The sequence below is a fragment of the Pleurodeles waltl genome, chromosome 4_2, assembly GCF_031143425.1.
Source record: "Pleurodeles waltl isolate 20211129_DDA chromosome 4_2, aPleWal1.hap1.20221129, whole genome shotgun sequence".
NCBI lineage: Eukaryota > Metazoa > Chordata > Amphibia > Caudata > Salamandridae > Pleurodeles > Pleurodeles waltl.
The window spans coordinates 994,128,720-994,156,621 of record NC_090443.1 but is presented as its reverse complement, the minus strand read 5'-3'; the positions used below and the strand labels follow the sequence as shown (position 1 = coordinate 994,156,621).

The 27,902-nt window shown below is 44.3% G+C and overlaps 1 long non-coding RNA gene across 1 annotated transcript; it reads right to left on the bottom strand.

Annotated features, from left to right (window-relative positions):
- Nucleotides 1-205: 205 nt before the first annotated feature.
- LOC138293576 (uncharacterized) lies at nucleotides 206-17,359 on the bottom strand. The gene is made up of 2 exons (XR_011203051.1): nucleotides 16,956-17,359; nucleotides 206-626 (listed from the first exon to the last, which is right to left on the bottom strand). It is a non-coding gene; the product is annotated as an uncharacterized lncRNA (long non-coding RNA).
- Between the last annotated feature and the right edge of the window lie 10,543 nt (nucleotides 17,360-27,902).

Genomic DNA, 27,902 nt, shown 5'->3' with positions numbered 1-27,902 from the left:
AAACTGAAATCATGCACACACCATCTCTCTAGGTTCGACAACCCGCCAAAGACAATATAAGGCTCACAGTCTGCAACCCTTATGTCACTATTTACCTTTGTAAGTTGTCGCGTGCGCCTTCGGTCCGTGAATGATGCAGAAAATGGAGATTTTCTTAGCTTCAGTGAAAGAAAGTCTTGATTTTATTAAAACACGGAGGCGAGTATTATGCTTTCTTCTCTTGCTTTAATTCAGATAGCAGCCAAGAAAAAACTACAAGTCCCAACATTCCCTGTTGGGAAACTACAAATAACTACTATGTCATACCATATGTCATAACAAGTAACCAATCACGAACATGGAAGGGTATAAACATATTGACTGATAGCCGCAAGTCCTCTTTTCTTGCAGAGCAGTTAAGTCACTCTGAACAACGGAAATATCAACAATAAAATAATACATGCCAAAAGAATTGAAAACAAAGCTTCACAACGATATATAATATTAATAGTCTTTTGATCCAGGTTAGGAATGAAGAGATCTTGAAACAAAGTCCTTGCTTGACTCGAGTAGACCGCCGCACGCGGAATGTCTCGTGAAGGTGGAGGAAAAGTTTTAAGTTGACTGGTTGTTGGTGGAGGTTGTACCTAATAAAAATAAAGGGAGGGTTAACAGTGTAACAACAGAGGTGGGATAATACTCGCCTCCATGTTTTAATAAAATCAAGACTTTCTTTCACTGAAGCTAAGAAAATCTCCATTTTATTACAATCACGGAGGCTCCTATTATGCTTAGTTCAAAGCATAGAAATTATTGAATTAGCTACATGAGAAACAGGTTTACAATAAAAAGTTCTAAAAGTTGAAACATTAGACCAATCAGCGGATTTGAGAATGTCTCCCAAACCCAGACCTGCCCAAAAGGCTTTGGAAGCCATAGCTCCTCTGGTAGAATGGGCCCCAAAAATGGAAATGTTAATACCAGCCAAATCCATAACCCATTTCACCCACCGTGCTAAGGTGGTGGAAGTGACTGATTTATGAGGGGGTCTGAATGAGACGAGAAGTTGGGTTTCCGAAGACCTTCTCAAATCCTTGGTTCTAGCAATGTATTCTTTCAAACAATTGCCCACACATAAATTAACATGTTCGGGAAAATATGGATAAAAAACAGACATTAAATTAGTTTTTGTTCTTCTTTGTATCTGAAAGAAAACACCTTGAGGGGTATACTGTACCAAGGTCACATCTAATGCTCTAACATCGGAAATACGTTTCAGAGAAACCAAACAGAGAAGCATGGTTAGTTTAGCAGAAAGTAATTTTAGAGATAGAAGGGAATTAGACGGTTGAGATAAAAAGAACTGTAAGATTACATTTACATCCCACATGGAATTGTACTTGGGTAAAGGAGGCTTGGAAAAACGAACCCCTTTTAACAATCGACATACCAGAGGATGCTCACCGATAGGTTTATTATCTATTCTATCATGTTCCGCGGAAATGGCGGATCTATACATATTGACCGTTCTATAGGCCTTACCCTGAGCAGCCAAAGATGCTAAAAAATTAACAACTAGGACGACATCTGCTGAAATGGGATTGGCACCCCTGAGCAAACACCAATTATGCCAGACTGACCAGGCGGACCTATAAGCTTTGGTCGTGCCAGGAGCCCAGGCTTGACGTATGAAATCTGAAGCTTCCTGCGAAATTCCTGGGGTTCTCCAGGCAGACCCGAAACCATCCAAGAGACTAATTGGAGGGACTGATTGAGTATCAGATCGTGAGATTGACCCTGAGGATTTAATAGAAGGGATGGAAAAATTGGAAGAAGGATCGGAAGGTCTATAAGTAATTCGAGAGCTAGCGGAAACCAAGGCTGACCCTTCCAAAGGGGGGTGATCAGAAGTACTCTGGTGGTCTGACGTCGAATCTGAGCTAAGACCCTGGAAATCATAATGAAAGGAGGAAAAGCATAGTTGGTTTGATTGGACCAGTCCTGTTGAAAAGCATTGGTGGCCAAAGCTTGAGGATCTGGTCGCCAACTGTAGAATCGCGGAATCTGATTGTTTAAACGAGAAGCAAATAGATCGACCGAGAAGGGACCGAATTTGGAAGAAAGAACTTTGAATATTGAAGGGTGAAGACGCCAGTCGCTGGAATCTCGAAGAAATCTGGAACACCAATCTGCGATTGTGTTCATGTCCCCCGGAAGATACTCTGCTCGAAGAGAAATCTGATTTTGGAGACAAAATTCCCATAGGCTCTTTGCTAGTTCGGCAAGGGGTTTTGATCGAGTACCTCCCAGATGATTTATGTAACGAACCGCTGAAAGATTGTCCATCCGAAGGAGAATAGAACAGCTTACCCTGTCTTTGGCGAAGGTTTGGATCGCAAAGGAACCTGCAAGAATCTCTAAACAATTTATATGCAGAAAAGACTCCTCTTTTGACCATAAACCTCCAGTCGAGAACTGAGCGCATCTTGCGCCCCAACCAGTCCGACTTGCATCGGATTCTAAGACAAGATCTGGTGCTGTAGAGAATATTGCCCGGCCATTCCACGCGTCTAGATGATCGAGCCACCATTGGAGTTCGATTCTGGATTCGTGGTCTAGAAGAATCAGGTCTTCGTAGGTAAAACCTTCTCTGAGATGTCGGATTTTTAGTCTTTGAAGAGCTCGATAATGAAGAGGGCCTGGAAATATGGCTTGAATAGAAGATGCTAATAGACCGATTATCCGGGCGAGAGTTTTGATCGAAAGTTGAGATTTGCTGAGAACTAGGAGAATCTCCTTTTTGATATGGGAAATTTTCTGAGTCGGAAGATGAAGGGTGGCCTTGACCGAATTTATGAGAAACCCCAAGAATTCCATGTGACGAGATGGAATGAGGTTGGATTTTTCTTTGTTTATTAAAAAACCTAAATCCTGAAGAAGAGAAACTAATGTGTCTACCTGCTGTGAAAGAATGGACCTGTCCTGATGTAAGATTAGAAAGTCGTCTAAATATACGATAATCCTGAATCCCTGTGTTCGTAAATGAGTTACCACTGGCTTCAACACCTTGGTAAAGCACCAAGGGGCCGAGGAAAGGCCAAACGGAAGACATGTAAATCGATAAAATTGGTCGTTCCACTGAAATTGTAAGAATTTCCTGAAGGAATGATGAATGGGAATGGAAAGGTAGGCATCTTGTAGGTCTAAACGGACCATCCAATCGTTTGTTAACAAGGAATCTCGAAGATGGAGAATGGTTTCCATCTTGAAATGATGGTAAACTACGAAATTGTTGAAAAACTTTAGATTTATAACAGGACGATATTTTTTGTATCAGGAAAAGAGTGCTGGTGAAGCCTGAAGGATGAGGATCGCATGGCTCTATCGCCTGTTTGAGAATTAAAGAGTGGACCTCCTGAGAGAGAAGAGCATCTTGTTGTGCGGAAAACTTTAAGGGCTTTGGAGGAAGATGTTGAAACGGAATTGAATATAGTTCTATATGATAACCCGAGACTGTCTGCAGGACCCAAGGATCTGCGGTTAGAGAGCGCCAATTCATTATAAACAAAGCCGTCCGGCCTCCCACCAACAATGAGCCATAAGGAAGAGCGCTTACCTGCGTTCTGGGAGCCTCTAGTCCTAAAGCCACGTCTGAAAGACCGGTATCTTTGTGGATAAAATTGTGGCTTGTATTCCTGAGGGTAGGAAGTGGAGCCTCTGGTCTGACTGACCGCACCCCTCTGGGTGTAACGGCCGGCAAAGCGGCTCCTACCTTTGCCGGCTCTTCCAAAAACACGGGAGTGGAAGATTTTGTGCATGGAAGACTGAGCCTTATCCATAGAAGTAAAAGTCTGTACATATTTGCTGAGTTCTTTAAGGAATGAATCCCCAAACAGCAAACCATTGGCTTCCGGACCAGTCTCTTTAGAAGCGAGAGAATTAAGTTTCGGATCAATTTTTAAAAGTAGACTTTTCCGTCTCTCCTGTGCCATTGATGCATTTGCGTTGCCAAGAAGGCATATCGCCCGTTGGGCCCAATTAGAAAGAATTACCGGATCCACTTTCTTACCCTCCATCCTAGCCTCTTCCGCTAGGTCCAAAATTCTGGTGAGTGGACCAGATATGTCCAGCAACCTGTCCTGACAGTTGGTCCAGGCTCTGTCCACTCCTTTTTTGGGATCTTTCCCAAATTTGGTAAAAAACATAATCATATTAGGATCTATGGCAGGAGTATTGGTAATGTTGTTGGGCAGTGAAGGTCTGGGACACTCGGATTTAAGTCTGTTGCGCACTAATTTGTCTAGTGGTTGTCGCAAGTTCTTTAACACGTATTCCGAAACGTGATCACAGGGAGTCCATTCGGTGGAATTTGGGTGACGGATAAGGGAGGGGTCAAACATCGGTTGACCCTCAAAGTCCAATAAAGAATTTTTTATTTTTGATTGCGATGACTCTCCCAGTTTATTAAGAGAAGTTTTACGCCTCTTCTCCGAAGGCCCTGGCCAGATCATTATGTCTGGATCATCCTTATCTGAGTCTCTATCCGAATCAGAATCACCCATATCATCCTCTGTGTCTCCCAAATTAGTGATCTGTATAGGAAAGGAAGTGCTGGGGGTAGACGGCTGATTAGTTACCTTTTTTGCAGGAGAGTCGGATTTATCCTCAACATTGTCTGACTTTCGTTTCCTAGATTTGGAAGGAGAAGCAGAAGAAATTAGCCGTTTAATGGAGGCTTCAAAAGTTTTAGAAAACCCCGAAATTGAAGAAGATACCGCCTTCTGAACAGAATCCTGGATAAATAGATCCAAATCTTCTTTAAATTGTTGAGCGTCGTCTTCTTCCGAATAATTCTCCATTTTTAAAAGAGATTTATGAAAACTGAAGAACTAAAATTTCCCTTAAAAACCGGGTTAAATACTTATTTTTGAATAAATAAATAAAATCCGTTCTGAACAAGTTTAAAAATAAACTGAGTTTTGAATGTCTCCGTTACCGTCGGAAAAGCTATAATTAAATAATCCAGCCAAGCGTGACCGCGTTGACGGATAATAAACTAAGGAACCCGATTTCCGAGATAAACGTCTTCCCGGCAGCGCTGACTGACAGCCGACAAGCTTCAGCTGAGAAACAGCTGATCCGACACGCGTCAAGAAAACGCGCTGTCAACTGGCTGAAACCGCTCGCGTTTTGAAGAGAAACGCAGCGTATTAGAGCGCGCGCCCCAGGCGTTCAATTTAGAACGTTGGGGCGCGATAACCAACACCAAAAGAGAGATTATAAAATATCGTTATAAAAATAACGTTGCAGACAGTAAATGAACACGGAAAGAAGAAAAGGAAAATAACGAAATAAGTTATAATTGAAAACTAAGTCAAATAAGTTAATAAACACTGATTAAGACATAAATGTAGATGAATAGAAAGGTAGTACTTATCTTGACTGCTAGCAGCAAGAAAAGAGGACTTGCGGCTATCAGTCAATATGTTTATACCCTTCCATGTTCGTGATTGGTTACTTGTTATGACATATGGTATGACATAGTAGTTATTTGTAGTTTCCCAACAGGGAATGTTGGGACTTGTAGTTTTTTCTTGGCTGCTATCTGAATTAAAGCAAGAGAAGAAAGCATAATAGGAGCCTCCGTGATTGTAATAAAATCTTGGATTTGGCAGCGGCGCGGGTTCTGAAGCAGGGGAAAAAGGCCTCAGGAACCAGAGCAGAGATGATATGCCGGGGGCATGGCGGGACGGTCATCAATTGCGCCGCCAGTAGCTTCCAATCGAGGCCTTCGCAAAATGAAATCAGCGCCCACCACGTACATTGTCCTCCGTCCTGCATTTCTTGCTTGCTGCCCCACAAATGTATTTTCTGCAGGGGCAGCGCAGTCCTTTTAAACCCCCACCACGTGCCCCAGCATGGGTGCGGTGGTGTTTCCTCATAGGGGGATTTAAACCCAAACTTGTCTTTGCCAGGCCCTCATTGGCCTGGTGTCCTCCGCCGCCCTTGGCGCGCTTGTCTTCCCATTAAGGAGGGGGAGCAGAATGCCCCTCCCTTTGTTGGTTATCCACTAAAGCGGCTTAATCCGGTCATTCCCAGGGCCAGGCGGATGTTATTGCGCCGGCCCTTGATGCCCCTGTGGGGGCGGCCGCTGCCAAAAGTTGGCTACAGTCAAACCTACCAGCAAAAGTGCAATCATCCATGTAACAGAGGCGGTAACAAATCTGCCGCAAGGAGTAGCAAACGTGAAGCATTTCACCACGATAACATAGGATTTTTGAAAGGCAAGTCCAAACAGGGAAAGTGACCACTCATACACTGTAAAATCACATAGCGCTTGCGTGCTGGATCGACTAACTACATGTTTTTTAATTTTATATAACGATGTTCTAAACTGCGGAAGCATGACATTCGTTTTGAACAAATTACTACCTTTGTTTGATAAAGGTTTCCAAAAATTTCACTAGATGGCCTCAGTCACCACACGCAGTGTGACTAATTCAAATAGGATATGCAAAACATGTGAATCTTCAATTGACCTAAGAAACTCCTTAACAGAGTATAATTTTTGATCTTTTCAATAGTAGGGCAATTAAATACAAGTTAAAAAGGTCGAGACGAACAGAAAAACTTTTGGTGATATTATGCTGAGTACAACTATATTAGTCTACTTATCAGAAGTTTATTTAGTTTCGGAGGCTCCGGGTTTGACTTTTTGCAATGCATTATGGACACCTTGGACCTCTAGTAACAGCCTCACGACTTGTTCAGAGACCCCTAGTGACAAGTCTTGGTACTACACCCCCTGTGCACATACAGGTTGGTGGCTGGGCTGCATTGATTAGGGACCCCTAGTGACGACCTGCGGTGCTGCACCCTGGTGTATTTACAGTGTGATGCCAGGCTGACTTCATTAGGGACGCACTTGCACCATGGTGCAAAGGTGTGTGCGCGCGTCAGCGGTGGGGGAGGGCAGGAGCCACATATATGTAGAAATGTCTCTCTCCTGCCCTCTCCCTGTCGTGCAACGCAGGCAGTACCTTCGGGTGCTGCGCTGCATGTGTGACACCTTTGTAGATCCGGGTCTGAGCCTTTGATGGCTGCCGCTGATGTCATATGGAGATATTAATGGCCCCAGGGACATCAGTTGTGTTTAACCGTACACACAGTGTGAGTTGGAAACCTTCCAAAGATGTTTATCAACTCCCATTGGGAGCGACGCGCCTTGTTAGTTGATCTACCTTACCCTGGTGTCCTTTAGATTCAAAAGTGTGTGCACAGTCTAACAAATTATCTAAAGATAGAAAGAGAAAATACAGACTTCAACCCTCACAAAGTGCTTAATTGAACCTTTGTTTACAAAAATATAAAAAATTATGATCTTGAAATCTATTCAGATTAATTCCAAACCAAACTATCTATGCAAACCTTTTGTTTATTAATATGTTGCTCGACCTCTGCTTTAGCAAAGGTTTTCCAAAAATGTCACTCGCTCGTCCTCAGTCACCACACGCAGTGTGACTGCATCAAAGATAGGAGACTTATGCAAAGATGACTACCACCCCTTGAGTACCTCTGGGTGCTGCGCAGCATTGTGTGACACCTTCGACATCTGGGTCTGAGCCTTTCATGTGTCCTGCTGATGTCTTTGGGAGGTATTAATGCCCCGATGGACATCAGCTGAACTTAGCCTTATACTCAAAGGATCTTATTTACAAGGAGCTTGGGCTGAGTCACTATATTTTTTTCTATATTTTGTTTTTTATACACCAGTGGTCCAATCAGTGCTCCACACTGTTCCACTGTTCCATAGCTATAAACTAATGCATTGAGCCCAAGGCTCAGTTTGTAGAGGCTTGCACAGGGAGGCCAGAAAAAAAGGTGCAGTGAAACCTACAAGATCTAATTATACCAATATTTCCTTCATTTTTAACGTTTAGCTCAGATCAGTAATAAAAAGACAACTATTTTAATGAATGTGTTTCTCTGTGCTTTGCTACATTAAGGTTAACAAAACCATCAAAACTTTCGACACGCTCTTGTGCTAATGACTGTAATGGTACGCCGTGTTGTAAATACGGCACAACCATGGTGTTGTTAGGAGGGGCAGGCGCAACAGAAGAAAAGTGGCGCTTCGGGACTGATGCACCACTTTCTTGTAAATATGCCCTGAAGTTCCTTCTCCATGGTTGCCAACTCCAGCTTCTACATTTGAATTTGAGGAACCTTGGAACAAGGATCTTTGGGACTTGGGCTCCTGAAATGGAATAAAACTTGCAGACGGAGCTGGTCCTACCTACCTGCTAATTCATCCTACAACTTTTCATCTCTATGGCCCATATTTATACTTGGTTTGCTCTGAATTAGTGTCATTTTGATTTACGCTAATTCAGCGCAAACCTAGCTCCATATTTATACTTTGGCGCTAGACACGTCTAGCACCAAAGTGATGGAGTTTACGTCATTTTTTGGAGGGGAAAACCTACTTTGCGTCCATGAGCTGTAAGGTAGGCATTCCCGTCCAGAAAAGGACGGTATGGCCTTTGGGCCATATTTATCCCCGTGCTAAAATCCAGCACGGGGAGAAAGGGGCCTTAAATAATAGGGCTAAGCTTGCTTATCGCCATTATGTAAGACCTTGGTCTGGGCAGGCATAAGGTGACTTGTAGGCTGTGGGTCGGAGACCATGGAAATTGCCCACAGGTGCCTTTCCCTGGCCCCAGGAACACCCCAACGCAAAAAACAGTGTAGCGCCATAATTTGGCACACAAGCCCCGGTTCCCCCTACGCCTCCAAAGCCCTGAGGAAATATGACCACAGCACACAGAAAGCATACATAATAATAGAGTAAAAGTGAACAACTTTGGTGAGTAAAGAACAAGGTTGATTGATAGTACAGTAATCTTCATCTTTCAGAAGGACGTTTATTTGTGTCGATCATTTGTAGGTCAATAGGTACAGTCAAGTAAACACAGCCAACTCATGTTTCGTCACACAGTGACTTTTCAAGGCTGTAGGGAATATGGGGTACAAAGGTTTGTTGCTATTTCATGATACATACAAACAACAAATAGTAAGGAAATGTATTGAAAGTGTGAAAAAATATACGTATGATTGTCATAGACGTGAGAAAGTATAATATAAGAACATATATAAATAATAGGAAAAATACAGACATGAACCAGGTAACTAATAATGTGATGTGAAAGGAGCAAAGAAGTGTCAGTAATAGCCTAAGGTAGCCAAAAAGTGGGATAAATTATCAACACACCAAGTAAATGTGTTCGAAAAAGGACATCAAGAAGTGCTGTGCCAAAGGCAAGCCGATCCATGCATGAATGTAGAGCTGTATATACGGCTCCTTGTGCATGAAGTGAGCAACACGCGTGAGTTAGTGAAAAAATGTCTAGGAATTTAAAGAAAACTATCTAAACTTGTACACCAAAAAGTAGAAAGTCCAAATGGGAGAAAAGGTAAGTTGAAGCTATGGAGGGGACACAGGAGAGAGAGAAGAGACAAAGGAAGGAAAATTGCCAAATGAGCAACAAGGGATGGGTAGGCATAGTAAGAAGTAATTAGATTAGATAAAGGTACCTGTATTCCAAAGAAGTACGTAGTAAAGTTAATAGTACGGATGTTGCCAAGTAGTGGGCATCAAAATGTTCATTAGTGCCAAGTATGTTAGAGTAGAGAGCCAGAGGACCTTGGTAAGTCCTGTGAAGAATAGGGAGAAAGCTTGAGGTATCCTACTAGTACACAGGTGAGAGATGTGTAACCAGGACCTGCGGGCAAAAGAATTGCTGGGTCATGGGACAAAACACACCTAGTCTGGCATAAGAATTCTGCAAGGGATATACGTACGTTCCCAACGTTATGGAGTAAGAAGGCCAGGTCAGTTAACCGTAGACCTAAACATATGTGGGTTAAGAGAAAAGTGTCAAAGCCTCCCGTTAGTGTCCCCCCTTAGTTTGGGGGAAAATGAGCTTATATTCACGCTTCGTAAGCGTGCCCGCTATCAGGTCAGAATAATCCTGGTAGCGTATCCCATGGTTAATCATTAAGTATCGCAGTGAATATGGTAAAAGAACCTTTAAAGAAAAAAGTGGCGAAGCCTCACGTTAATGGCCCCCATAGAAAGATAAAAAGTCCTGGTAGCGTATTTCGTGATCAAAACTTGAGCAGTGTAGTGATTATTGTAAAATGTCGTTAAAGAAAAAAGTGATGAAGCCTCCCTTAAAACGAAGGAAAAGGAACTTACATCCCCGCTTCGTAAGCATGCGCGCTCTCTGGTTAGAACGGTCCCGTTAGCGTACCAAATGGTTGTGGTTAAATAATGGTTGTGAGGGTTAGACATAGAGAACGGACTTAACCCAATGCAGTCCGTAGAAGCTATACCGCAGGAGTTATCTTACGAGAGTGTGTATAATGGCAGCCATGTTGAGTACGAAAGACTAAGAAAGGCCAAGTTTTTAGGCACATTTAGTCCTAGTGCACCTCAAAAACATTGGTAAGACAAAGAAGGGAGAAAGTCATGAGAGAATGGAGGTGTCCTACAAATTGCAGAGTCTGTGAAGGATAAAATAAAGTTGCGCTGGTGCGTGGTGTTGCCTAGAAAACAGACAAGGGAGACCGTTTGCATAGGTAAGCCCGTGCGGTGAAGGAGTTTTTCCACAATGTGCAAAGAACCATACGGGCTGGTAACAATTATTTAGAGAAATATGATGACAAAATATAGAGTACTGTATCAGTGTGCACCCATCCAAAGACCAGTTCAAGTTGAAGATGTGAGATGGTACAACATTGTCATGCGGTATAGTGGAAGCAGGTACCTGCTGTTAATAAGCAAGTATATTAACATATAGGCAGAATTAAAATAGTCAGTCGACAGGCTAGTGCCATGAGGCATGAGGCAATCAAGTATTCACACAGCACAAAATATATTATAGCATTAAGGTGACATATTTAAACAAACAAAGAAGTACGTAGAGGCAAAACAATCAAAGGGTATGACCATGTCAAGATGTGTAAAGAACACTGGTACTGAGATAACTACAAATGGATGTTTGTATACTGAGGTTTGAAAATATATCCATATACATATACAAGGAGACAAGTACCCATAGTGTTAGCTGGTCCTCAAGTATAGCCAGCCAAGGGAAATTACGTATGGAAGTCTCAAGTTGCATACAAGTCAACAGTGTAATAAGGTCAAAAACACAAAGTTCCCTGTCAATATTTAGACCTTTTTCCACAGCCCGAAGTTTAAGTATCCATTTGGTTCTTTAGTCCTATCCCCCATTCTGGGTGATGGGGCTACTTGGGTAATGCCATGGAACCTAATGTTAGGAATGTGCGTTTCCTCATGTTGTGAGTTGTAGTGTGTTGAAAGCAGATAGGTGGCACTGAAGTTCCTAATTGCTCTGATGTATTCTTGGATGCGTTCTTTCAGAGGGCGGATCGTGCTGCCCACATAGATATGTCCACACACACAAATGATGCAGTCAACTGTAAACCTCGTATTATAATTGATGAACTGTCTAACGTGGTAATTAACCCCCGTGTTGTATGTGAAAGTCAGGGTTCTGTTTAGAGCAAATTGGCACGAAATGCAGCAACCACATTTGTAGAACCCAACCAGTTTGTTGGGTAACCACATTTGGGGTTGGGCTGGTGTGAGAGGTGCTAGGTAACTTGGACAGAGAATGTTTCTCAGAGTACGGCCCCTACTGTGAGTAATGGATGGTCTCTTGCCTACAATTGTCCCAAACCCTGTGTCCAAAAGTAGCAGAAGCCAGTGTTTTTTAAGTATACGAAACAAAGAATTGCTGACAGGACTAAATCTAGTGATAAGGGAGATTTCCTTTCTCCTACTGATGTTAGATTTGTTTGTGTCCCCTAATAAGTAGGGTACTCCGTTGTTTGGAGACTATGGGCCATATTTATACTTTTTGACGCACAACTGCGCCAACGCAGTTGTGCGTCAAAAAAGTTAACGCCAGCTAACGCCATTCTGAAGCGCCATGCGGGTGCCGTATTTAATCAATGACGTTAGCCGGCGTAGGGGAAAATGGAGTTTGGGCGTCAAGAAATGGGGCAAGTCAGGCTGAGGCAAAATTATCGCCTCAACCCGATTTGCGCCATTTCTTTTTGGCGCCCAGACGCCATTAACATGACTCCTGTCTTAGCAAAGACAGGAGTCATGCCCCCTTGCCCAATGGCCATGCCCAGGGGACTTTTGTCCCCTGGGCATGGTCATTGGGCATAGTGGCATGTAGGGGGGCACAAATCAGGCCCCCCTATGCCACAAAAGAAAATAAAAAAATATACTTACCTGAACTTACCTTAATGTCCAAGGGGTGGGTCCCTCCATCCTTGGGCGTCCTCCTGGGGTGGGCAAGGGTGGCAGGGGGTGTCCCTGGGGGCATCGGAGGGCACCTGTGGGCTCCTTCCGAGCCCACAGGTCCCTTAACGCCTGCCCTGAGCAGGCGTTAAGAAATGACGCTAACGCGGGTAGACGTCATTTTTTTTGACCCGCCCACTCCTGTGCGCCATTTTTGCACCGGAGTGTAAATAAGGCGCACAGGCCTGGGAGTCATTTTTTAGACGGGAACGCCTACCTTGCATATCATTAACGCAAGGTAGGTGTCCACGCTAAAACATGACGCAAACTCCATGGACTTTGGCGCTAGACGCGTCTAACGCCAAAGTATAAATATGGAGTTCGTTTTGCGTCGAATTTGCGTAAAAAAAACGACGCAAATCCGGCACAAACAGAGTATAAATATGGCCCTATGTGTTTCCTGGCTACGGACACTGCTTCCGCAGAGTATCTTCTCTTGTGGAAGCGTTGGGCTAACAAATCCATTTCCTCTAGAAAGATCCCGTTCTCACTGCAGTTACATCTGGTTCTTACCATTTTGCCATAGGGGGTGGCCTTAATCTGAGCACTAGGATGTGTACTGAGTGCATTGAGGATAGAGTTACAAGCCGTCCGTTTCCTATATATTCTAAAAGAGATTCTGCTGTTACTAGCGTATAAGAGAAGATCAAGAAACTCAATTTAATTTTGATTCACCTTGTGCGTGAAGACCAGATTGTAGTGGTTGGTGTTAAGATGGTCTATAAGTGTGGATAGGTCCTGTCTGTTACCAGTCCAAATAACAAGTATGTCATCAATGTAACTTCCCCAGAAGAGGATATGTTGTGTGATGGTAGAGGGGCAGTCTGCCCACAGATGTTGTTTTAAAAAAAAAAACATATATAGGTTAGCATACGAGGGTGAGAATTTTGCTCCCATTGCTACTCCCTGGGATTTGTCTGTACCAATGGCCCTCATGTAGGAATACATTGTTCTCTAGCACTAGTCGTGTGTGATATAGCAGCATGTTACTGCTTAAATTATTATATCTATTTATTGCAGTTTTATTTAGCGAGACTCAACCTAAAAGTATTTGCAGTGCTCTACCTGAGGTCCTGGTACGTTACGCATGGACACATTCCTTTTGCTAGTCCTGGGGAGATTAAATGATTTGCCCAGGATCACAGGATGTTGATCCAGTGCCTAGACCATAACCTGGTTCGCCAGCTACAAAGGTAGCAGCACGGGCTGTTATGCCTCTATCCCATTCTGTTTTATTTACCTGTAGACCATTATCCTTGTTTTGTCCACCTCTAGAAAAATAGTAACATACCATAATAATCATGCATTAACTTTCCTTGGGCCTCGTTACATTCTGGTAAGGTTGCTGCTTCAATTCTTTTTTATTTACTTTAAAAAAATATATATATATTTATTATTATTTCGTTTTTTTTTTTTCATTTATTGCAACCCACCAAATAGCGTGAAACTTGGTCTGCAAGTATTGGGGCACTTACTTGAGAACCCGTTACATGGTACGAGGGCATATTCCTTTTCGCTAGGCCGAGGGAGATTAAGCGCTCTGCGCCAGATCGTAGGATGCTGTGCCGCAGCTCGAACCTGGTTCCCCAGCACCAAAGGTGGTATCTCTGGCCCTTACACCTCTTTCACATACATGCTACCTTACATGTTTTCCATTTTCTGTGTGTTTTATCTGCCTATAGTGGCCCATTAAGTTACCCTCGATTTTAATATTTCCTTGAATTTTAAACTTTGAATAAACATAATCTTTAATTGATGTTTCAGAAGCGTTAGGGTTTTATTTTTTATTTATTTTTTGTGTGAAAGAATTTTAAAGCTGTAAGGGCCATATTTATACTTTTTGACGCAAAACTGCGCTAACGCAGTTTTGCGTCAAAAAAATGAGCGCCGACTAACGCCATTCTGAAGCGCCATGCGGGCGCCGTATTTATAGAATGGCGTTAGCCGACCGGCGCTGCCTGGTGTGCGTGAAAAAAAAACACGTACACCAGGCAGCGCCGGCGTAGGGGAAAATGGCATATGAGCGTCTAAAAATGGGGCAAGTCAGGTCGAGGCAAAAAAATCGTCTTAACCCGATTTGCGCCATTTTTTTTCAACGCCCATCCCCCATCAACATGACTCCTGTCTTAGCAAAGACAGGAGTCATGCCCCCTTGCCCAATGGCCATGCCCAGGGGACTTATGTCCCCTGGGCATGGTCATTGGGCATAGTGGCATGTAGGGGGGCACAAATCAGGCCCCCCTATGCCCAAAAAAAAAATTGAAAAAAATACTTACCCCAACTTACCTTTTCTTCCCTGGGGTGGGTCCCTCCATCCTTGGGTGTCCTCCTGGGGTGGGCAAGGGTGGCAGGGGGTGTCCCTGGGGGCAGGGGAGGGCACCTCTGGGCTCATTCTGAGCCCACAGGTCCCTTAACGCCTGCCCTGACCCAGGCGTTAAAAAGAGGCGCAAATGCAGGGTTTTTTGCCCCGCCCACTCCCGGGCGTCATTTTTGCCCGGGAGTATAAATACCACGCACATGCCTCGGAGTCATTTTTTAAGACGGGAACGCCTCCCTTGCATCTCATTAACGCAAGGGAGGTGTTCACGCCAAAAAATTACGCTAACTCCATGAACTTTGGCACTAGACGCGTCTAACGCGAAAGTATAAATATGGAGTTAGTTTTGCGTCGAAAAAAACGACGCAAATTCGGCGCAAACGGAGTATAAATATGCACCTAAATGTCTTCGGACACTCTTGGAATAAACAAACCCTCCCCTCTCAGCGTGGTGGTCTGTGGCCTTGAAACTTTTTATGTAACGGGAGACTCCATACAAGCATCAAACACAGTACGTCGACAATTGATTCAGCATCACATATCACTGTCAAGGGCATAAACGATACTGCCCTAATGAATAGGCATAAACATGAAGAACTCCGTTCAGATCTTAATCACCATATGGGGTGGCAGCAGGAAAGAGATCTAGCTCATTAAATGCTCCTATTGTCAGTGCAAAGCATCTCCCTTTGGGCTGTACCCCGTTCACATAGATGCTAGTATGAAGTCAGTACTAACCAAATATTTTGTTCGCAGTTTACCGATTGTTGAGCTGCAAGCATTCAACACGCTGAGCTGTCCTTCTGGCAAATAAAATTATATGTTTTTCATGCCAGAGCTATGAGATCTCCCTTTCTGTGCTCAAGCCTAGCATTACAACACCCGGCCGCGCCTATTAAGCGAACCCGAAAAAGGCCGCTGTTCCATTAATAAGCGCACTGCACCGGCATCCTGTCTGAATTAAGTAGAGCGGGTTGAGCGCCTGAAGTGGATGAGGCTACACCAAATCAAAATATAAGGGTGTTTGGGCCATATTTATACTTTTTGACGCACAACTGCGCCAACGCAGTTGTGCGTCAAAATTATTAACGCCATTCCAAAGCGCCATGAGGCGCCGTATTTATTGAATGACGTTAGCCGCCGTTAGCCGGCGCTGCGGAGTGGTGTGCGTAAAAAAAAATGACTCACACCAGGCAGCGCCGGCGTAGGGGAAAATGGAGCTTGGGCGTCAAAAAATGGGGCAAGTCAGGCTGAGGCAAAATTATTGCCTCAACCCGATTTGCGTCATTTTTTTTTGATGCCCAGACGCCATTGACATGACTCCTGTCTTAGCAAAGACAGGAGTCATGCCCCCTTGCCCAATGGCCATGCCCAGGGGGCTTATGTCCCCTGGGCATGGTCATTGGGCATAGTGGCATGTAGGGGGGCACAAATCAGGCCCCCCTATGCCACAAAAAATTACGGAAAAATATACTTACCTGTACTTACCTTAATGTCCCTGGGGTGTGTCCCTCCATTCTTGGGCGTCCTCCTGGGGTGGGCAAGGATGACAGGGGGTGTCCCTGGGGGCATGGGAGGGCACCTCTGGGCTCCTTCCGAGCCCACAGGTCCCTTAACGCCTGCCCTGAGCGTTATTTTTTAAGGCCCGCCTACTCCTGTGCGTCATTTTTGCACGGGAGTTTAAATATGGCACACAGGCCTGGGAGTCATTTTTTAGAAAGGAACGCCTACCTTGCATATCATTAACGCAAGGCTGGTTCCCCCTTCTAAAAAATGGCGCACATGGTGGAACTTTGACGCCCGCTGCGTCGGACGTCAAAGTATAAATATGGGGCAGCGTTTGCGCCGAATGTGCGTAAAAAAAAACGACGCAAATCCGGCGCAAATAGAGTATAAATATGCCCCTTTATGTCTCCACTGCTCTTGTGGATCAAGGGGCTATATTCAGTTTTTTTTTTTTTTTTCAATCATGATTTCAAATGTAATTGTAATCTCACCCGAGTAATTTTTATGAGATAACCGATAGATCATTCATCCACTTGTTTTGATAAACCCTGGCACTATAATGGCAAACGCTTAAGCGTGAGGAAGATGAACTTTACCAGCTAACAACATGTGTGATCTTGGACGTGCTAGGTGGTTTTCTTTGTGTGTTCAGTCAGTGAAACTGAAATCATGCACACACCATCTCTCTAGGTTCGACAACCCGCCAAAGACAATATAAGGCTCATAGTCTGCAACCCTCATGTCACTATTTACCTTTGTAAGTTGTCGCGTGCACCTTCGGTCCGTGAATGATGCAGAAAATCTTGGATGTGGCAGCGGCGCGGGTTCTGAAGCAGGGGAAAAAGGCCTCAGGAACCAGAGCAGAGATGATATGCCGGGTGCATGGCGGGACGGTCATCAATCGCGCCGCCAGTAGCTTCCAATCGAGGCCTTCGCAAAATGAAATCAGGCCCACCACGTACATTGTCCTCCGTCTTGCATTTCTTGCTCGCTGCCCCACAAATGTATTTTCGGCAGGGGCAGCGCAGTCCTTTTAAACCCCCACCACGTGCCCCAGCATGGGTGCGGTGGTGTTTCCCCATAGGGGGATTTAAATCCAAACTTGTCTTTGCCAGGCCCTCATTGGCCTGGTGTCTTCCGCTGCCCTTGGCGCGCTTGTCTTCCCATTAAGGAGGGGGAGCAGAATGCCCCTCCCTTTGCTGGTTTGCCACTAAAGCGGCTTAATCCGGTCATTCCCAGGCCAGGCGGATATTATTGCGCCGGCCCTTGATGCCCCTGTGGGGCAGCCTCCGCCAAAAGTTGGCTACAGTCAAACCTACCAGCAAAAGTGCAATCATCCATGTAACAGAGGCGGTAACAAATCTGCCGCAAGGAGTAGCAAACGTGAAGCATTTAACCACGATAACAAAGGATTTTTGAAAGGCAAGTCCAAACAGGGAAAGTGACCACTCATACACTGTAAAATCACATAGCGCTTGCGTGCTGGATCGACTAACTACATGTTTTTTAATTCTATATAACGATGTTCTAAACAGCGGAAGCACGACATTCGTTTTGAACAAATTATTACCTTTGTTTGATAAAGGTTTCCAAAAATTTCACTAGATGGTCTCAGTCACCACACGCAGTGTAACTGATTCAAATAGGAAATGCTCAACATGTGAATCTTCAGTTTACCTAAAAAAAAAAAAAAACTCCTTAACAAAGTATAATTTTCGATCTTTTCAATAGTAGGGCAATTAAATACAAGTTAAAAAGGTCGAGACGAACAGAAAAACTTTTGGTGATATTATGCTGAGTACAACTATATTAGTCTACTTATGAGAAGTTTATTTAGTTTCGGAGGCTCCGGGTTTGACTTTTTGCAATGCATTATGGACACGTTGGACCTCTAGTAACAGCCTCACGACTTGTTCAGAGAGCCCTAGTGACAAGTCTTGGTACTACACCCCCTGTGCACATACAGGTTGGTGGCTGGGCTGCATTGATTAGGGACCCCTAGTGACGACCTGCGGTGCTGCACCCTGGTGTATTTACAGTGTGATGCTAGGCTGACTTCATTAGGGACGCACTTGCACCATGGTGCAAAGGTGTGTGCGCGCGTCAGCGGTGGGGGAGAGGGCAGGAGCCACATATATGTAGAAATGTCTTTCTCCTGCCCTCTCCCTGTCGTGCAACGCAGGCAGTACCTTCGGGTGCTGCGCTGCATGTGTGACACCTTTGTAGATCCGGGTCTGAGCCTTTGATGGCTGCCGCTGATGTCATATGGAGATATTAATGGCCCCAGGGACATCAGTTGTGTTTAACCATACACACAGTGTGAGTTGGAAACCTTCCAAAGATGTTTATCAACTCCCATTGGGAGCGACGCGCCTTGTTAGTTGATCTACCTTACCCTGGTGTCCTTTAGATTCAAAAGTGTGTGCACAGTCTAACAAATTATCTAAAGATAGAAAGAGAAAATACAGACTTCAACCCTCACAAAGTGCTTAATTGAACCTTTGTTTACAAAAATATAAAAAATTATGATCTTGAAATCTATTCAGATTAATTCCAAACCAAACTATCTATGCAAACCTTTTGTTTATTAATATGTTGCTCGACCTCTGCTTTAGCAAAGGTTTTCCAAAAATGTCACTCGCTCGTCCTCAGTCACCACACGCAGTGTGACTGCATCAAAGATAGGAGACTTATGCAAAGATGACTACCACCCCTTGAGTACCTCTGGGTGCTGCGCAGCATTGTGTGACACCTTCGACATCTGGGTCTGAGCCTTTCATGGTACATCTGGGTCTGATCCTGTCATGTGTCCTGCTGATGTCTTTGGGAGGTATTAATGCCCCGATGGACATCAGCTGAACTTAGCCTTATGCACAAAGGATCTTATTTACAAGGGGCTTGCGCTGAGTCACTTTATTTTTTTCTATATATATATATTTTTTATACAGCAGTGGTCCAATCAGTGCTCCACACTGTTCCACTGTTCCATAGCTATAAACTAATGCATTGAGCCCAAGGCTCAGTTTGTAAAGGCTTGCACAGGGAGGCCTGAAAAAAAGGTGCAGTGAAACCTACAAGATCTAATTATACCAATATTTCCTTCATTTTTAACGTTTAGCTCAGATCAGTAATAAAAAGACAAATATTTTAATGAATGTGTTTCTCTGTGCTTTGCTACATTAAGGTTAACAAAACCATCAAAACTTTCGACACACTCTTGTGCTAATGACTGTAATGGTACGCCGTGTTGTAAATACGGCACAACCATGGTGTTGTTAGGAGGGGCAGGCGCAAAAGAAGAAAAGTGGCGCTTCGGGACTGATGCACCACTTTCTTGTAAATATGCCCTGAAGTTCCTTCTCCATGGTTGCCAACTCCAGCTTCTACATTTGAATTTGAGGAACCTTGGAAGAAGGATCTTTGGGACTTGGGCTCCTGAAATGGAATAAAACTTGCAGATGGAGCTGGTCCTACCTACCTGCTAATTCATCCTACAACTTTTCATCTCTATGGCCCATATTTATACTTGGTTTGCTCTGAATTAGTGTCATTTTGATTTACGCTAATTCAGCGCAAACCTAGCTCCATATTTATACTTTGGCGCTAGACACGTCTAGCACCAAAGTGATGGAGTTTACTTCATTTTTTGGAGGGGAAAACCTACTTTGCGTCCATGAGCTGTAAGGTAGGCATTCCCGTCCAGAAAAGGACGGTATGGCCTTTGGGCCATATTTATCCCCGTGCTAAAATCCAGCACGGGGAGAAAGGGGCCTTAAATAATAGGGCTAAGCTTGCTTATCGCCATTATGTAACACCTTGGTCTGGGCAGGCATAAGGTGACCTGTAGGCTGTGGGTCGGAGACCATGGAAATTGCCCACAGGTGCCTTTCCCTGGCCCCAGGAACACCCCAACGCAAAAAACAGTGTAGCGCCATAATTTGGCACACAAGCCCCGGTTCCCCCTACGCCTCCAAAGCCCTGAGGAAATATGACCACAGCACACAGAAAGCATACATAATAATAGAGTAAAAGTGAACAACTTTGGTGAGTAAAGAACAAGGTTGATTGATAGTACAGTAATCTTCATCTTTCAGAAGGATGTTTATTTGTGTCGATCATTTGTAGGTCAATAGGTACAGTCAAGTAAACACAGCCAACTCATGTTTCGTCACACAGTGACTTTTCAAGGCTGTAGGGAATATGGGGTACAAAGGTTTGTTGCTATTTCATGATACATACAAACAACAAATAGTAAGGAAATGTATTGAAAGTGTGAAAAAAATATACGTATGATTGTCATAGACGTGAAAAAGTATAATATTAGAACATATATAAATAATAGGAAAAATACAGACATGAACCAGGTAACTAATAATGTGATGTGAAAGGAGCAAAGAAGTGTCAGTAATAGCCTAAGGTAGCCAAAAAGTGGGATAAATTATCAACACACCAAGTAAATGTGTTCGAAAAAGGACATCAAGAAGTGCTGTGCCAAAGGCAAGCCGATCCATGCATGAATGTAGAGCTGTATATACGGCTCCTTGTGCATGAAGTGAGCAACACGCGTGAGTTAGTGAAAAAATGTCTAGGAATTTAAAGAAAACTATCTAAACTTGTACACCAAAAAGTAGAAAGTCCAAATGGGAGAAAAGGTAAGTTGAAGCTATGGAGGGGACACAGGAGAGAGAGAAGAGACAAAGGAAGGAAAATTGCCAAATGAGCAACAAGGGATGGGTAGGCATAGTAAGAAGTAATTAGATTAGATAAAGGTACCTGTATTCCAAAGAAGTACGTAGTAAAGTTAATAGTACGGATGTTGCCAAGTAGTGGGCATCAAAATGTTCATTAGTGCCAAGTATGTTAGAGTAGAGAGCCAGAGGACCTTGGTAAGTCCTGTGAAGAATAGGGAGAAAGCTTGAGGTATCCTACTAGTACACAGGTGAGAGATGTGTAACCAGGACCTGCGGGCAAAAGAATTGCTGGGTCATGGGACAAAACACACCTAGTCTGGCATAAGAATTCTGCAAGGGATATACGTACGTTCCCAACGTTATGGAGTAAGAAGGCCAGGTCAGTTAACCGTAGACCTAAACATATGTGGGTTAAGAGAAAAGTGTCAAAGCCTCCCGTTAGTGTCCCCCCTTAGTTTGGGGGAAAATGAGCTTATATTCACGCTTCGTAAGCGTGCCCGCTATCAGGTCAGAATAATCCTGGTAGCGTATCCCATGGTTAATCATTAAGTATCGCAGTGAATATGGTAAAAGAACCTTTAAAGAAAAAAGTGGCGAAGCCTCACGTTAATGGCCCCCATAGAAAGATAAAAAGTCCTGGTAGCGTATTTCGTGATCAAAACTTGAGCAGTGTAGTGATTATTGTAAAATGTCGTTAAAGAAAAAAGTGATGAAGCCTCCCTTAAAACGAAGGAAAAGGAACTTACATCCCCGCTTCGTAAGCATGCGCGCTCTCTGGTTAGAACGGTCCCGTTAGCGTACCAAATGGTTGTGGTTAAATAATGGTTGTGAGGGTTAGACATAGAGAACGGACTTAACCCAATGCAGTCCGTAGAAGCTATACCGCAGGAGTTATCTTACGAGAGTGTGTATAATGGCAGCCATGTTGAGTACGAAAGACTAAGAAAGGCCAAGTTTTTAGGCACATTTAGTCCTAGTGCACCTCAAAAACATTGGTAAGACAAAGAAGGGAGAAAGTCATGAGAGAATGGAGGTGTCCTACAAATTGCAGAGTCTGTGAAGGATAAAATAAAGTCGCGCTGGTGCGTGGTGTTGCCTAGAAAACAGACAAGGGAGACCGTTTGCATAGGTAAGCCCGTGCGGTGAAGGAGTTTTTCCACAATGTGCAAAGAACCATACGGGCTGGTAACAATTATTTAGAGAAATATGATGACAAAATATAGAGTACTGTATCAGTGTGCACCCATCCAAAGACCAGTTCAAGTTGAAGATGTGAGATGGTACAACATTGTCATGCGGTATAGTGGAAGCAGGTACCTGCTGTTAATAAGCAAGTATATTAACATATAGGCAGAATTAAAATAGTCAGTCGACAGGCTAGTGCCATGAGGCATGAGGCAATCAAGTATTCACACAGCACAAAATATATTATAGCATTAAGGTGACATATTTAAACAAACAAAGAAGTACGTAGAGGCAAAACAATCAAAGGGTATGACCATGTCAAGATGTGTAAAGAACACTGGTACTGAGATAACTACAAATGGATGTTTGTATACTGAGGTTTGAAAATATATCCATATACATATACAAGCAGACAAGTACCCATAGTGTTAGCTGGTCCTCAAGTATAGCCAGCCAAGGGAAATTACGTATGGAAGTCTCAAGTTGCATACAAGTCAACAGTGTAATAAGGTCAAAAACACAAAGTTCCCTGTCAATATTTAGACCTTTTTCCACAGCCCGAAGTTTAAGTATCCATTTGGTTCTTTAGTCCTATCCCCCATTCTGGGTGATGGGGCTACTTGGGTAATGCCATGGAACCTAATGTTAGGAATGTGCGTTTCCGCATGTTGTGAGTTGTAGTGTGTTGCAAGCAGATAGGTGGCACTGAAGTTCCTAATTGCTCTGATGTATTCTTGGATGCGTTCTTTCAGAGGGCGGATCGTGCTGCCCACATAGATATGTCCACACACACAAATGATGCAGTCAACTGTAAACCTCGTATTATAATTGATGAACTGTCTAACGTGGTAATTAACCCCCGTGTTGTATGTGAAAGTCAGGGTTCTGTTTAGAGCAAATTGGCACGAAATGCAGCAACCACATTTGTAGAACCCAACCAGTTTGTTGGGTAACCACATTTGGGGTTGGGCTGGTGTGAGAGGTGCTAGGTAACTTGGACAGAGAATGTTTCTCAGAGTACGGCCCCTACTGTGAGTAATGGATGGTCTCTTGCCTACAATTGTCCCAAACCCTGTGTCCAAAAGTAGCAGAAGCCAGTGTTTTTTAAGTATACGAAACAAAGAATTGCTGACAGGACTAAATCTAGTGATAAGGGAGATTTCCTTTCTCCTACTGATGTTAGATTTGTTTGTGTCCCCTAATAAGTAGGGTACTCCGTTGTTTGGAGACTATGGGCCATATTTATACTTTTTGACGCACAACTGCGCCAACGCAGTTGTGCGTCAAAAAAGTTAACGCCAGCTAACGCCATTCTGAAGCGCCATGCGGGCGCCGTATTTAATCAATGACGTTAGCCGGCGTAGGGGAAAATGGAGTTTGGGCGTCAAGAAATGGGGCAAGTCAGGCTGAGGCAAAATTATCGCCTCAACCCGATTTGCGCCATTTCTTTTTGGCGCCCAGACGCCATTAACATGACTCCTGTCTTAGCAAAGACAGGAGTCATGCCCCCTTGCCCAATGGCCATGCCCAGGGGACTTTTGTCCCCTGGGCATGGTCATTGGGCATAGTGGCATGTAGGGGGGCACAAATCAGGCCCCCCTATGCCACAAAAGAAAATAAAAAAATATACTTACCTGAACTTACCTTAATGTCCAAGGGGTGGGTCCCTCCATCCTTGGGCGTCCTCCTGGGGTGGGCAAGGGTGGCAGGGGGTGTCCCTGGGGGCATCGGCGGGCACCTGTGGGCTCCTTCCGAGCCCACAGGTCCCTTAACGCCTGCCCTGAGCAGGCGTTAAGAAATGACGCTAACGCGGGTAGACGTCATTTTTTTTGACCCGCCCACTCCTGTGCGCCATTTTTGCACAGGAGTGTAAATAAGGCGCACAGGCCTGGGAGTCATTTTTTAGACGGGAACGCCTAACTTGCATATCATTAACGCAAGGTAGGTGTCCACGCTAAAACATGACGCAAACTCCATGGACTTTGGCGCTAGACGCGTCTAACGCCAAAGTATAAATATGGAGTTCGTTTTGCGTCGAATTTGCGTAAAAAAACGACGCAAATCCGGCACAAACAGAGTATAAATATGGCCCTATGTGTTTCCTGGCTAGGGACACTGCTTCCGCAGAGTATCTTCTCTTGTGGAAGCGTTGGGCTAACAAATCCATTTCCTCTAGAAAGATCTCGTTCTCACTGCAGTTACATCTGGTTCTTACCATTTTGCCATAGGGGGTGGCCTTAATCTGAGCACTAGGATGTGTACTGAGTGCATTGAGGATAGAGTTACAAGCCGTCCGTTTCCTATATATTCTAAAAGAGATTCTGCTGTTACTAGCGTATAAGAGAAGATCAAGAAACTCAATTTAATTTTGATTCACCTTGTGCGTGAAGACCAGATTGTAGTGGTTGGTGTTAAGATGGTCTATAAGTGTGGATAGGTCCTGTCTGTTACCAGTCCAAATAACATGTATGTCATCAATGTACCTTCCCCAGAAGAGGATATGTTGTGTGATGGTAGAGGGGCAGTCTGCCCACAGATGTTGTTTTAAAAAAAAAAACCATATATAGGTTAGCATACGAGGGTGAGAATTTTGCTCCCATTGCTACTCCCTGGGATTTGTCTGTACCAATGGCCCTCATGTAGGAATACATTGTTCTCTAGCACTAGTCGTGTGTGACATAGCAGCATGTTACTGCTTAAATTATTATATCTATTTATTGCAGTTTTATTTAGCGAGACTCAACCTAAAAGTATTTGCAGTGCTCTACCTGAGGTCCTGGTACGTTACGCATGGACACATTCCTTTTGCTAGTCCTGGGGAGATTAAATGATTTGCCCAGGATCACAGGATGTTGATCCAGTGCCTAGACCATAACCTGGTTCGCCAGCTACAAAGATAGCAGCACGGGCTGTTATGCCTCTATCCCATTCTGTTTTATTTACCTATAGACCATTATCCTTGTTTTGTCCACCTCTAGAAAAATAGTAACATACCATAATAATCATACATTAACTTTCCTTGGGCCTCGTTACATTCTGGTAAGGTTGCTGCTTCAATTCTTTTTTATTTACTTTAAAAAAATATATATATATTTATTATTATTTCGTTTTTTTTTTTTCATTTATTGCAACCCACCAAATAGCGTGAAACTTGGGGCCGTATTTATACTCCGTTTGCGCCGAATTTGCGTCGTTTTTTTCGACGCAAATTCGACGCTAAACTAACGCCAACTAACGCCATATTTATACTATGGCGTTAGAGGCGAATAGCGCCAAAGTTCCCGGAATGTGCGTCATTTTTTAGCGTGAACCCCTTCCTTGCGTTAATGATATGCAAGGGAGGCGTTCCCGTCTAAAAAATGACTCCCAGGCCTTTACGTGGTATTTATACTCCCGGGCAAAAGAGACGCCCGGGAGTGGGCGTGGCTAAAAACGGCGCATTTGCGACGCTTTTTAACGCCTGGGTCAGGCATGGCGTTAAGGGACAAGTGGGCTCAAAATGAGCCCAGAGTGCCCTCCCCTGCCCCCAGGGACCCCCCCTGCCACCCTTGCCCACCCCAGGAGGACACCCAAGGCTGGAGGGACCCACCCCAGGGACATTCAGGTAAGTTTTTTTTTATTTTTTTTTAATAATTTTTTTTGGCATAGGGGGGCCTGATTTGTGCCCCCCTACATGCCACTATGCCCAATGACCATGCCCAGGGGACAGAAGTCCCCTGGGCATGGCCATTGGGCAAGGGGGCATGACTCCTATCTTTACAATGATAGGAGTCATGTTGATGGGGGATGGGCGTCGAAAATAAATGGCGCAAGTCGGGTTACGACGATTTTTTCGACGTAACCTGACTTGCCCCATTTTAAGACGCCCACGTGCCATTTTCCCCCTACGCCGGCGCTGCCTGGTGTACGTGGTTTTTCTCGCGCACACCAGGCAGCGCCGGTCTGCTTGCGCCGGCTAACGCCATTCAATAAATACGGCGCCCGCATGGCGCTTCAGAATGGCGTTAGCCGGCGCAAAACTTTTTGACGCTAAACTGCGTTAGCGCAGTTTAGCGTCAAAAAGTATAAATATGGGCCTTTGGTCTGCAAGTATTGGGGCACTTACTTGAGAACCCGTTACATGATACGAGGACATATTCCTTTTCGCTAGGCCGAGGGAGATTAAGCGCTCTGCGCCAGATCGTAGGATGCTGTGCCACAGCTCGAACCTGGTTCCCCAGCACTAAAGGTGGTATCTCCGGCCCTTACACCTCTTTCACATACATGCTACCTTACATGTTTTCCATTTTCTGTGTGTTTTATCTGCCTATAGTGGCCCATTAAGTTACCCTCGATTTTAATATTTCCTTGAATTTTAAACTTTGAATAAACATAATCTTTAATTGATGTTTCAGAAGCGTTAGGGTTTTATTTTGTTATTTATTTTTTGTGTGAAAGAATTTTAAAGCTGTAAGGGCCATATTTATACTTTTTGACGCAAAACTGCGCTAACGCAGTTTTGCGTAAAAAAAATTAGCGCCGGCTAACGCCATTCTGAAGCGCCATGCGGGCGCCGTATTTATAGAATGGCGTTAGCCGGCGTTAGCCGACCGGCGCTGCCTGGTGAGCGTGAAAAAAAACCACGTACACCAGGCAGCGCCGGCGTAGGGGAAAATGGCATATGGGCGTCTAAAAATGGGGCAAGTCAGGTCGAGGCAAAAAAATCATCTTAATCCGATTTGCGCCATTTTTTTTCAACGCCCATCCCCCATCAACATGACTCCTGTCTTAGCAAAGACAGGAGTCATGCCCCCTTGCCCAATGGCCATGCCCAGGGGACTTATGTCCCCTGGGCATGGTCATTGGGCATAGTGGCATGTAGGGGGGCACAAATCAGGCCCCCCTATGCCCAAAAAAAAAAATGAAAAAAATACTTACCCCAACTTACCTTTTCTTCCCTGGGGTGGGTCCCTCCATCCTTGGGTGTCCTCCTGGGGTGGGCAAGGGTGGCAGGGGGTGTCCCTGGGGGCAGGAGAGGGCACCTCTGGGCTCATTCTGAGCCCACAGGTCCCTTAACGCCTGCCTTGACCCAGGTGTTAAAAAGAGGCACAAATGCAGGGTTTTTTGCCCCGCCCACTCCCGGGTGTCATTTTTGCCCGGGAGTATAAATACCACGCACATGCCTCGGAGTCATTTTTTAAGACGGGAACGCCTCCCTTGCATCTCATTAACGCAAGGGAGGTGTTCACGCCAAAAAATTACGCTAACTCCATGAACTTTGGCGCTAGACGCGTCTAACGCGAAAGTATAAATATGGAGTTAGTTTTGCGTCGAAAAAAAACGACGCAAATTCGGCGCAAACGGAGTATAAATATGCCCCTAAATGTCTTCGGACACTCTTGGAATAAACAAACCCTCCCCTCTCAGCGTGGTGGTCTGTGGCCTTGAAACTTTTTATGTAACGGGAGACTCCATACAAGCATCAAACACAGTACGTCGACAATTGATTCAGCATCACATATCACTGGCAAGGGCATAAACGATACTGCCCTAATGAATAGGCATAAACATGAAGAACTCCGTTCAGATCTTAATCACCATATGGGGTGGCAGCAGGAAAGAGATCTAGCTCATTAAGGGGCATATTTATACTCCGTTTGCGCCGAATTAGCGTCGTTTTTTTCGACGCAAATTCGGCGCAAAACTAGCGCCATATTTATACTTTGGCGTTAGACGCGTCTAGCGCCAAAGTATGGGCAAATAGCGTCATTTTTTTGTGTGAACGCCTTCCTTGCGTTAATGAGATCCAAGGAAGGCGTTCCCGTCTAAAAAAATGACGGCGACG